We start from the raw sequence: 12,625 nt of genomic DNA, 5'->3' as shown, positions 1-12,625 counted from the left end.
GACAACATATTGAGTATTGTGGTATAGCAATACTTTTTGGGACACGAGTGTCACTGTGGCACCAAGTATCACAATACTTATTTACTTGATATTTTACTACATCTACACTGATATGATGACGATACTATGTTAAAATACACAACCTTGTTTTTCACAATGTAAATTCAAACATAAAAATGGCTGAAGACAATTATAACAAAAATAAATCACAACCACAATTATGGTGTCTGAGTTGGAGTCATTGCCATCCATTCCGGAGACGTTGGTGTCCGTGCCGGGGACGTTGGTGTCCATGCCGGAGTCATTGCCGTCCATTCCAGGGAGACGGTGGTGTACGTGCTGGAGACATTGGGTGGTGTCCGTGCCGGAGACGTAGTGTCCGTACCGGAGACGGCACTTGTCCATGCCGGAGTCGGTGGTATCCGTGCCGGAGAAGTTGGTCTCTGTGCCAGAGTCGTTGGTGTCCGTGCCGGAGACGTTGGTGTCTGTGCCGGAGACCATGATGCAAAAACGCAGTTTTGTGTCTGTTCCTTTAAATGCAAATGAGCTGCTGCTCCCAGCACATGGGGCATTTTAGGTGCCGTCTGGAGGGGGTGTGGCCAACACACCTGACACTTGTTGGATGCAGAATGAAATGTGGCTGAGACTGCTCGTGAGGGGGGCTGTTTTTGGACGTTTGTCTCCGGCATGGAGTTTGATGGTCTGCGCTATGCTGAGTGTCCTGCCCGACCCTGATACATCTCTTTATTTATGTTGCTTCTCTTTGTTTTCTCTTGCATTAAAATAAATGTTTTGCTGAGAATTGAAGCGTCTGGTCTCCTTTTTGTTGCAGCCCGAGAGCCAGCTGTAACACACAGACATGAGCTGAAAATTTCAAAAACTTTTAGCCTTTTATGTTCAAACCGGATTCAGACAATGATGGAGAGACTCAAGAAGAAGTGACAACATGTAGAATGCAACAGGACATTTCTGAATGGTTAGTTGATGAATTTATGTAGCTTATGTGTAGTTGTCTTCTAGTCATTGATTAGCATATTCTGTCTTGAGGGGGCGGGGTTTATGTAAATCTAGGGTTGGTGATGTCACTAACCCTGGAAGAATGTTGTGTAGTCCCTACCAGCCGTTTGTTGTAGTCCTTAAAAAGCAATTTCTAAAAGCAAATATCTCCCTTTGCTTTGAACTTTGAGCATTGTAACTTTGCTGATGTTGTTTATGCTCAAACAGCAACAATACACACTACTTAAAGGTTGTATCAGTGATTTCAGGCCCAAAAAAAATGTATCACATTCATCTAATCTTTCCTAGCGATCCGCTAGCTGCCCACCCCATAAGCATGCCGTCAAAAAAACGCGTCTCTGTAGGCAGCCTAGGCTCTGATATCTGCACACAAAAACAATTGGTTTCACCAACCACTCAAAACCAAAACAAATAGTGTTCCAACCAATCACCGACAGGGGGAGGGTGTTGTGAGGTTTTGTACTCGTGCACGGCTGCACGCAAAGTCGGAGCTGAAGAAGAAACTGGCTCAAAACCTCACAACACCTTCCCCCTGTCGGCCGATCACTGATACAACCTTTAAAGTTAAAAAAGTGAAATCATAATCAACCACCACTTTAAGGTCAGGATGGTCCCTTTCGTCTTTGGCACTGAGGGAGAACTCAATGTCCCATTTTTCCCAAAAATAAGCTGAAACATGGATTCATCTGACCGCAGCACAGATTTCCACTGTGTTTTGGATCATCTGAGATTCAAAAAACTTTGCAGCTTTGCAGCACTTTGCAGCAATTCTCTGCATAGAATTGATGTAAAGCTTTCTCCTTGTGGAACAAAGATTCAAGTTGCATTTACTGATGCAGTGGCAGACTGTGTTAAGTGACAATGGTTTTCCAAAGTACTCCCGAGCCCATGGCTATTTTTAACACAGTAGCATGATGGTTTCACATGCAATGCCGTCTGAAGGGCTCAAAGGTCACGCTCATTCAACAGAGGTTTCCTGACTTTTCATGCATGGAGATTTCTCTGGATTCTCTGAATCTTTTCACAATATTATGTATGGTAGATGGTGAAAGACCTAAATACTTTGCAATCTTGCATTGGGAAATGTGCTTTTGAATTGTTTGACAATTCTCTCATGAAATTAGGCACTAAGTGGCAAGCCATGACCCATCTTTGCTTGCAAAGGCTCAATCACAATACCCTCACCTATGTTTCAAAACAGTTTAACTTGGATATTCATTTCACTGTTATTTTGCCTCTGTCCCAACTTTTTTTGGAGTGTGTTGCAGCTATCAAAATCAAAATTTGTTTACAAAATACAATTAATTTGCCCTGTGAAAACAGAGAATTTTTTCTTTGTACTTTTAAATAAAAGTTCAAGAGAAGTAAATCACAGAATTCTTGATTTTATTGCGTTTTACACAATGTCGCAACTTTTCTGGAATTGGTGTTATAATTGTTTAACTACACAATTGTGTAATGGATTAAGGGTATACAAATTATTTAAATAATATCATAAAATAATTATAATAATTAATCATTGCTATGATTTTGTCTTTAAAAATCTTTAACTATATAGTGACATTTATTGCATCAGAGATGTGTCACTTTGCTCACAGCTTATTGGTTCAGTTTCAGTTTTATATCTCTCTCTTACCCAGAACAGCCATGGAGAATAAATTACTATGGTGAAAAGCCAAGGTGCCTAAAACTGAGGGCTGGCACAAACTAAACTGAAACATACCTGATAGCCACCTAAACGGGCTTCATGGTATAGACCCCAGATGTTCTCTGGAAGGAGAACGTCTCTCCCACTAATACCACTTATACCACCAGCCATGAACACTTAGCAAAGAGTCCTTCAAACATTTAAATATCCAACAAAATTAAACCATTATTTTGCCCAGAGAAAATGTTATTACTAAATTTTACTATCTAACATATAAAACAGACATAGGCCTACCTAAACCTAATATTTAAGCAAAATACCCTTGATCTCAAAGTGTTGCGTTTCCTCTGACAGCCACTTGAGGACGGCAGACATCTTATATTTGTACCCATTCCCTTACAAAAAATGGCCTTCAATAATCCAGAGGGATTGTAGTTCTCTGTGCAGGGAAAATGCCGGAACCCTGCAGGAAAAAAACTAAAAGCCCACAGGACAGTGCACATTACAGGCAGGGGAGTCCGGCTCCCCCTCTCTAGACGTAATGAGTGGCGCTATAAGTTCCAGCCACAACCTAATCCTTGTTGACCTAACAAGGTCCACCCATTAGGTAGACAGAGGAATGCCTTGTCCAAATACCCACACTTGTCATTTGTCTCTGCAGTGAGCACCATTTGGGGTGTTTCTCAATTCTTAAATTGATGCCTCCTCGTTAATCCGTCCTCCAGCCTGAGATCAAAGTTAGCCACCTTGAAGGAACGAGGAGTGAGGACGCTTCCAGAGGAGCTATGAGCGAGGATGCAGTCAGAGGTGCTTCTCATTTCTAATGTGTGCATCCTGGTTCCCTTTCCTCTCTTCCTTTCCTCGCCTCTCAGCTCCATTGTATTGCCCTTAGGATGAGGGAATAATGCAAGGAAAGAAAATGAGGACGGAGGAAGCTAAGGAAATCTTGAAGGCCTATATTAAAACATTCTTGATCAAGCGTCCCCAAAGCGTCATACGCTGGAGGGATCTGCCCTGTTGTTGAAGTTTGGTTATTTAAAAGATTCATAATATTGGGCTAATAAAACAAGATGCCCTGTTGAAATATGTGACATGTAGCCTTTATTTAAACCGCAAAGGTAGCTAAAACAAACTAAAAATATTTGTCGACATTATTGAATTTCCGCAGTAGGCCTAGACTAGGCTATTTTTACCTGAATAGGCTACTACTGTATACTGTTAAATAGACTTATTGTTTGTATAAGGTTTGTGAAGTAAAGGCTTTTCCAGCTAGACTTAATTCAAGATGAATTTTTAGGAGTGAAACAGATCGCCTCATATTTTTGTATGTTTTCACCACAAGAGGGCGCAGGGTTATTCAGGCCCGGAACAAATGTGCAGCATTCCAGTTAGCAACATGAAGGCACATTGAAGCATCTTCTTGTGTGGAGAGCAAGTTCAGAGCGAGTCAAGTATTTAAGGTTTGTTAAAATTCTCATCCCAAAATGCTAATTTTTAGTCACATTGCTCACATCAGAAGGCAAATATAAAGGGGGCCTTTGCTTTATTGTTAGCCACATTTCAGAAACAAAGATGGTGCTTCACATGTTGACGACAAACAAGCCAGCAGCAGTCATATTGAAGTCATTATTGACTCATATTATTATTGTATTATTAATTATTCCTTGATGCTCTCTTCTCAGGTCAGCTGAAGATCAAAATGTATTTCTTTAAGAATTTCAACATGCAACTAAAGTGTCTTGTATGGATTCCAATGATCATAAAAAAATTCAGCCTCATGTATTTGGGTCAAACTGATGTAATGCATTATTTTTGAGTCTTGAACAATGTGGTAAAACAAGTTTCAATTGTTAAATAACATTTCAAAGTATTTAAATTCATTTTTTGACTGTTTTTATGTCAGGTGGAACAACCAAAAAGTTGAATGTATAAATACTGTATAGTTGTACCACCTGATATGGAAAGTGTACCAATATACCCATACTTAAAATTAGCCGTTTTTACTAGTATTTGAGAGAAATCTACAAATCTTTTCACTCTGCCACAAGGATCAGTTGAGGTCCTCTGGATGATGCATTATCATGTTTACTGCTATTACCTTGTCCATTCGTAATAAAAGAGCCATGTTTGCAGTTGTGCCACCCTGACATTTGAGAATATACATGATACATATGATGTTTTTCAATTATCTCAACAGATAATTTAATAATATATAAAATAATAATAGCTTTAAAACTATATTTATAAAATGTGTTCATATGAAAGGTTTCAAAACAAAAATGATGCCATGATATTTAATAATAATAAAAAAATTATATATATATATATATATATATATATATATATATATATATATATATATATATATATATATTATTAATAGTCGGTTCATTTGTTCGGACAGATGCACCACCTGACAATTTGGGGGTTTAGGATAACAAAACATAAAATAATATGTATTATTTAAATGTACCAAAAATGAATTCAAACTAAATAGGTTTTATAGGATAAAGTTATATCAGGAATTTATCAAATTATTTTGCACACAAAAATATGCATGTCATGTTATTGACCCATTTATATTGTTAGATGAATCAAAATAAACATGATAACAAAAATGCATCAATTGTTATTGAGCTGAAAAAAGAGCATTCCTTTGGTGAGCTGGCACAGTGTTGTTGGTTGGCACCAGCATATATGTCCTGTGTGTGTCCTCACGAGAGGGTTTGCCCCCTCGTGCTGTTGCTTCTAGTTTCCACCAGTCTCCCCCTGCCGCCATGTCTGGCACTGCTTTCGGTGTGCTGAGTGTGCTATAATCTGCTAAAACCTGCTGCCTACACTGCGCTCTGGGAATCCTTTCTGCTGCGTGCCAGGTAAGGGCAAATCCTCAATGCATGCATACATAAATTTCATACATACACATTCAGAGGAAAAGAAGGCTATATATGGGCCTGTCCCTCTTTTTTTACATACAATCGTATTATAAATAGAATTAGTACAAATCATATGGTGTGAGAAGCAAGCAAGAATACAGGGCAACTTTGCCCGTTTGCCAAATGGTGCAGTTGACGTGTTTCTGTTTGTTCTTAAACGTTGTCCAGGATTTGGCAATATGTGGTGACATAGTTGCATATACCATTTTTGTGGCTGTGCCAGAGGTTCACTGCCCTGGTACATGCAGCCACAGAAATAATGATTCTGTATAAGTAAAAATACATATGACTGTGATTGTCACAAAAAATTTGACTTTATTCCTGACGGTTTAGTACATTGACTTCCAAAAATAATTTTTATTTTCTCATTTATTTCTGCATTTTTTCGCTCTGATCCAGGTCTTTCACCCTCTTTTGAGTCTCGTTTGGTACCGTGTCCAGGCTCCATGCCAAGTCTACCTCATTAAAATGAAGCATATGCAGATCTGTCTTGTTTAAGCTAATGTTGACACTTAATTGTTGTGTCTGGTCTTCAGTGATTGGTGAACGTGCGAGTATATTTCTAAAGGTGGATGTTTTCTGTTTTCCTTCATGCTCTTGTCAGGAAATCTCTCGTGAATATGTTTTGCATGTATTTTCTTGTGGGGAAGTGTTGTTTCTTTCACATTGCCTTGTGTGTTTTTATTTGTCTTGCAATTGATTCGTTCCCTCCATTTACTGGATCAGCGCTGCTATAAAGGCAGAGGTCGGAGGTTTCTTCTGAACCTCCAAAACATGGAGGTTCAGGAGAGCTGGTGACTCACATACAGCAGCTTCTTTAATGAGTGTGTCTGGTCTGGCAGTAGATCTCTGAAGGGCTCTCCACTCACCTGGCACAGTCACACAGATTCAGTGCCAGAGTCTGGTAGCCTCCATATGCTTGCCCTGTCAGACTCTTAAAGACTTCCACATACTGACAGTAACTCTTTGTCTTTATCAAGTTTTCAATCTAACAGTTACAAGAGCCAAGAAACTTGCATGGGATTCATTTAAAAATGTATATCTTGTGCCCCAAATCCAACAACCAATAGTTTCAGGGCTAATAGCTAATTGTTACTCAACAAAACAAGAAAATTGACTTAGCACATGTTATGGATGGAAAAAGATTCAACAATATTTGGCAAGGGAGAGATCCTTAAATGTATTGTTGCATTAAGATGCATATAGAACTTATTTTTGAAGATATAGAGCTACCGCAAGATATACCGCAAAATGATGCATTATGTAAAAATTAAACATTGCTAATTTCAAGGGATATTTTTTTAACAAAAAAAAACAACAATAAAAAATCCCCATAAATGTAAGATTTTGTTATTGTAGTCACTAATGTGATGCTGTCATTTTCACATTATGTCCTTATGCAAGCTGTCAAGGACATCACTTACCAAACAGAACATGATTTAATGGTAATGTGTAGTGTCAAAAACTTTTAACAATTTTCTTTTTCAACACCACAATTTAAGTTAAAAAAATATATATAAGAAAAGTGTATGCTTTAGCTTATTCTGCAGTTCACTTGACATCATTTTTATAAGTATAAGATTGAGAATTTAATAATTTGGTTTACTCACCCTGTTGATGAGATTTCAGAGCTTCAGCAGAGAGGAAGATTATTAGCGAGTAATGAATTTTGATGTGTTGCTTGCTTGTACAATGTTATCATTTGGTGTCAAAAGACTTAGGAGCACACAAGTCATATGGTCTATTTTTATTTTTGTCCTTTTTAGAGCTTGACAGATGTCATTATGAACTGTCAATGTAGGTAAAACAGCTCTGTGAAGGTTAAAGTCATCATGAAATGGAAGATGCGTTTTTTTAAATAAGAAAAAATGGTAACACTTTACAATAAGGTTCATTAGTTAACATTAGTTAATGTATAGTTTATAAGTATAAATATAGTTTATAAAAATACAGCTGTTCATTGTTTGTTCATGTTAGTTTACGTTTCATTAACTAATGTTAACAAATACAACCTTTGATTTTAATAATATACTGTATTAGTAAATGTTGAAATTAATATTAAAGGTGCTCTCTAAGCGATGTCACATTTTTTAGGCCAAAACATTTTTTGTCACATACAGCAAACATCTCCTCACTATCTGCTAGTTGCCTGTCCCCTGAACACACTGTAAAAAAAAAAACGCGGTCTCTGTAGACAGTCCAGGCTCCACAAATGGCAACAAAAACAAACTGGCCCAACCTGGACCACGAAACATAACAAACAGTGTTCCAGCCAATAACCGACAAGAATGATTTGGGGGTGGAGGTTGAGGGGTTAGTGCGTGTGCACATGAAGGGGGGTGTGGGGTGTGGAGGAGAGAGAAGCATGAAGAGGGAAGTTAGCTAGAGGACCGATGTCCTAGACAACGACAACAACTAACATTAGAATTATATTCTCTTGAATTTTGATATGGCCGACACACGACCAAAGAGACGACGTTCCGATGAACAAATAGCAAAGAAGAGGGGAAAAAGGAGAAGGAACGTGCAAAGTCTCGAATTTACATTGGAAAAGCACGGAAGGGAGGGGACAGGATGAGGAGGGGGGAGGGTCGAGCTAGCCTCCGTTTTGTTTGACAATACTTTGAACGTCAACTAGAAGTGACGTCACCCAACATCGCTTAGAGCACCTTTAACTAATAAATTCTGTAGAAGTGCAGTTCATTATTAGTTTATGTTAACTAATGTTAACTATTGAACCTTATTGTAAAGTTTTACTGAAAAATGAAGGGCGGGGCTTGCTTGTGAATTGATTGGATTGTTGGTTGCTATTGCTGTGATGTCATGTGAGTGACAGGTTGTCACTCACTCCAGTGAACACATCATCAGAGAAGAGATAAGATGTTGTTGGAAGGGGAAGTTAGTTTGATTAAAGATTACGAGGGCACGTGTATTTATTAAAAAATTATGTGCACAGACAAATAATTTATAATAAAGGCTGCAATATTCCATAAAAATAAGAACTGACCTTAATCCTTTTATGTTCCACAGGTTAAAGAACAGCATTCAGGTTTGGAATGACACGGGGATAATTGCATGCTGACAGAATTTTTTTTTTTTTATGTAAACTATTCCATTAGCAATATGTACCAATTGTACCAGTGTGGCGAATGTAGTGAATGATGCAGAGAACAACCTCTTCTGCTTGATGTAATCACAGGACAGAGTTTGAAGGGTGCATCATAAAGATTTCTGAACCATTTCTCACAAAACGAAATTTGATCTGCTTTACTCGGTTTACTATACAATAACATGGAAGTAGGGTGATTGCTTAGACACTAAATCAGTGCTGGCTGGCGGTATTGTCTTCTGTGCTTAGGTTCATGCAGGCCACAAAGCACTATTATGTGTGCGGTTGCTCTGGTATTATTGGAGCTGTTTTTGTGGCTGCAGTGGCGAGAGGTGCTGATTGCATCTCCTGTATGCCTGTATGACACCACTGCTGCCTGGCCCGCCCTTGACCAGAGCTGTGCACAGAATTTCAATGAGCTTTGTGAAGGAAAGAGACGTTGTCTGCCTCACTGTGTGTGTCTGGTTGGTTTCATAGCTGGTTCGGATGTTAAGAGGTTTGTGCAAGCTTAGTGTTCCACTAGTCTAGTTTATTTTGCAAGGCAAACAGGGATGGACACTGCCAATAAAAGGGACAGGCTTCGTTTAGATGAATCTAACAAAACCTGTCAAGAATATGTTGACATTATATTTCACCTCAAATGCAAAAGAAAGAAAATATACAGTTTTAAATGTAAATTAAATAAATAAATAGTAAAATGGTATGTTGTTGATATATTATTGAAATTGTAAAGTACACTACCTTTCAAAAGTTTGGGGTCAGTAAGATTTTTGTTATGTTTTTGAAAGAAGTTGCTTAAACTGACCAAGGATGCATTTATTTGATCAAAAATACAGTAAAAACAGTAATATTGTGAAATGATACAATACAATTTAAAATAACTGTTTTCTATTTTACTTTGTTTAAATGTACTTTATTCCTGTGATGTCAAAGCTGAATTTTCAGCATCATTACTCCAGTCTTCAGTTTCACATGTCTTATTGTTATCCATGTTGAAAACAGTTGTGCTGCTTAATATTTTTGTGTAACTGTGATCTTTTTTTCCCCAGGATTCTTTGATGAATAGAAAGATCAGAACAACATTTATTGAAATACAAATCTTATGCAGCATTTTAAATATCTTTACTGTCACTTTTGATCATTTTTATTTTTCCAAACCTTTAATTTAGGTTGTAATTTAATTAAAGTATTCCAATAATGAAAACCAATTTGAGAATGAGAATTAACATTAAAAAATGTTTGTTGTCATAATTTAAAATAATATATAATATAAAATTATTTTTATTTTATTTGTCATTTTAGATTATAATATATTCATATACAATCATTTCGATTATTTTAACAGTGAAATGTTACTCTTATGGGTGTTCAGTTTCGATATCAGGCACGTCTTATCAAGACTTATGCAGATAAATGCCCATCAGATCATCAGCTGTTGTCCAGCAGAGCAGACTGTCTTTAGGTGCACCAGATTGGGGTATGGAGAGTGCTGAGGAAGAGCAGAGTGTCAGAGCTGTTATCTGGGTGCATGACAGTGTGGAAAAGTGTCTGTGCTTTTACACAATGGTGGCTTTGTCAGCCTCTCACCCTGAAGCAGAGCTAGTTAGTACAGGGACAAGTGTGTCTGCTTGCAAGGAATCCATTGCATGTGTGCCGCAGTGTAGAGTGCCACTGCCTTGCAGTAGCTCAGGAGTGGCAAACGGCCCTGCTGATTTAGCTGTTAACAAAGGCAAGCATTCAAATGAATTAGGCTCTGCTCCAAGAAGGGGATGGGGGGTGGCTTAGCTGATAAATATTCATTGAAACTCAGGCATTTCTGCAGTGTTCTCACTCTCTCACGCCAGGGTTCTTTCTCTGTCGCAGCTCCTTTCATTCGTCCCTTTTTCATTTTGATCTGCATGCGTGATGCCACCTGCACAGAGAGGCTGAGGAAATCAAAAAGGAACCAGAAGATGGTGCCCCCTGGTGTTCCCCTATCATTCCTCTCCATCTCACTGTCTCCCTATATTCCCCTAGGTAGGCTTACTCCTAGCCCGGGGAATCTAGGTTTGTCACGTGACAGCTGTCGCCCACGTTCATGTGACTGTGTGAACTGCTTACACGGCACCACGTGTAATTAAACTAATAAATGTAAAAATCCTGATTTTTCACTGCATGTCCCCCATTACCTGTCGTCAGGCACAGGCAGGTTGTTTGAGTGTATGCATGTGCGTGTGCGTGTGTGTGTCGCTGGAGCGGCGTCTGTGAACAGCCTGACTCTGATTATGTGCTGCAGCCACTGGCACTTGGGTAAGTTCTATGACACTCGCATCCATTCATTTGTGCTTCTCCACAGTGAAGTCATTGTCATGCGTGGTGTGTATGCAGATCCCCCATGTAAATACTGTTATGCTGTCATTGAAATCGAAAGCGTGGCGCAGTAACAGCGGGTTTGCTGTTATAGCTCTGATGGCACGCTCTATCGCAGACTCTTTTGAAATGGACGAAAAGCCCTTTTGTTTAACTTAGCAGGAATGTTTCTCTCCTGCTTTGGGGTTATTAGCCTACATGCTCCGGTGTTGTTTATTGCTAGCTATATATTATAAAGATAATTATGTTACTCGCGCTATATTTTACAGAATTGCATGTGTTGTTTGAATATCCACAGAAACTGGGGTAGAGAATGTACTGTTGTTTGGACGTTGGAATGCAGTAAGTGGAAAGTTTGAGAGCCATTAGAACTAGTGATTATTATCTCTCATGGGGGAAGCATTCCAGATTAAATTATACAGAGCTGTGTGCGAGCATTTATGCCAATTAGCATTCATTCTTGTGGATGCATTGTTGTGAATGGTATTTATTTTTCCAAGATTTTTATTATCTGGGTTAATTTGACACAAGACAGAGAAAGTGTATAGAGCATACACTGCCACTCAAGTTTGGGATCTGTAAGATTTGTAAATGTTTATGAAAGAAGTCTCTTATCCTCACCAAGGCTGTTTTTATTTGATAAAAAAATACAGTAGGCCTACTGTTATTATAATTTAAAGGAACTATTTTGTATTTTAATATATTAGAATGCAATTTATTCCTGTGATGGCAAAGCTGCTTAATATTTTTGTGGAAACCATGATACATTTTTTGAAGATTGTTTGATGAATAGAAATTTCAAAAGAACAGCATTTATTTGAAATATATATTTTGTTTTTAACCCTATCAGTGTCTTTACTGTCACTTTTGACCAACTTAATGGATCCTTGCTAAATAATTTTTTGTTAAATCTTACGGATCCCAACCTTTTAAACGTTAATATTCTTCTTTTTTTGTGTGTAAATAATAATAAATATATAAATATATAAATAAATAATAAAAATATATATATAGCCTAGTTATTTAAAGAAGAATTTGGTGATAAAATAAAAGGGGGAAAAAATATCCATTCATTTATTTTTTTTATTTTTTTACGTTTTTCTAAACCAACAAAGAAACAACAATAGTTAAAGTGAAAAGGTTGCTGTCACAACTATGTTTCTAGGCAATATTGATGTTGTGCAAATAACAAGCATACAGAACTCGAAAAATAAAACTGATGGCAATTAGCAAAAAAAAATTATTTGTCAACTGAATTGACAAACAAGCCATAATTGGACTGCCGAACACAGGCCCTTCAACTAAAGCATTATTAGGAATATTCCCCTGATGATCTAACCAGCAGCATTGAGAGGACAAAACGTCTCTAGCACTGTAGGCGTGTGTTTGTGAATGTGTGTGTTGGCCTTCGTGCTCTGCTCTGATTGTTGTTGACATTCAGTCAGATTGTTTAGTCTGTTTTAGCAAAAGCCCTGGCTGAGGAGCAGTTGCTTCCCTGTTGGCCATTACTGAGTCAGGGAGGAAAAATGTGCTCTTATGCTTCAACCCAAGTATTGAATGTCATGCAGA

The sequence above is a fragment of the Rutilus rutilus genome, assembly GCF_951802725.1.
Source record: "Rutilus rutilus genome assembly, chromosome: 1".
Lineage (NCBI taxonomy): Eukaryota > Metazoa > Chordata > Actinopteri > Cypriniformes > Leuciscidae > Rutilus > Rutilus rutilus.
The sequence above is the reverse complement of the archived record's forward strand: the minus strand, read 5'-3'. Positions refer to the sequence as shown.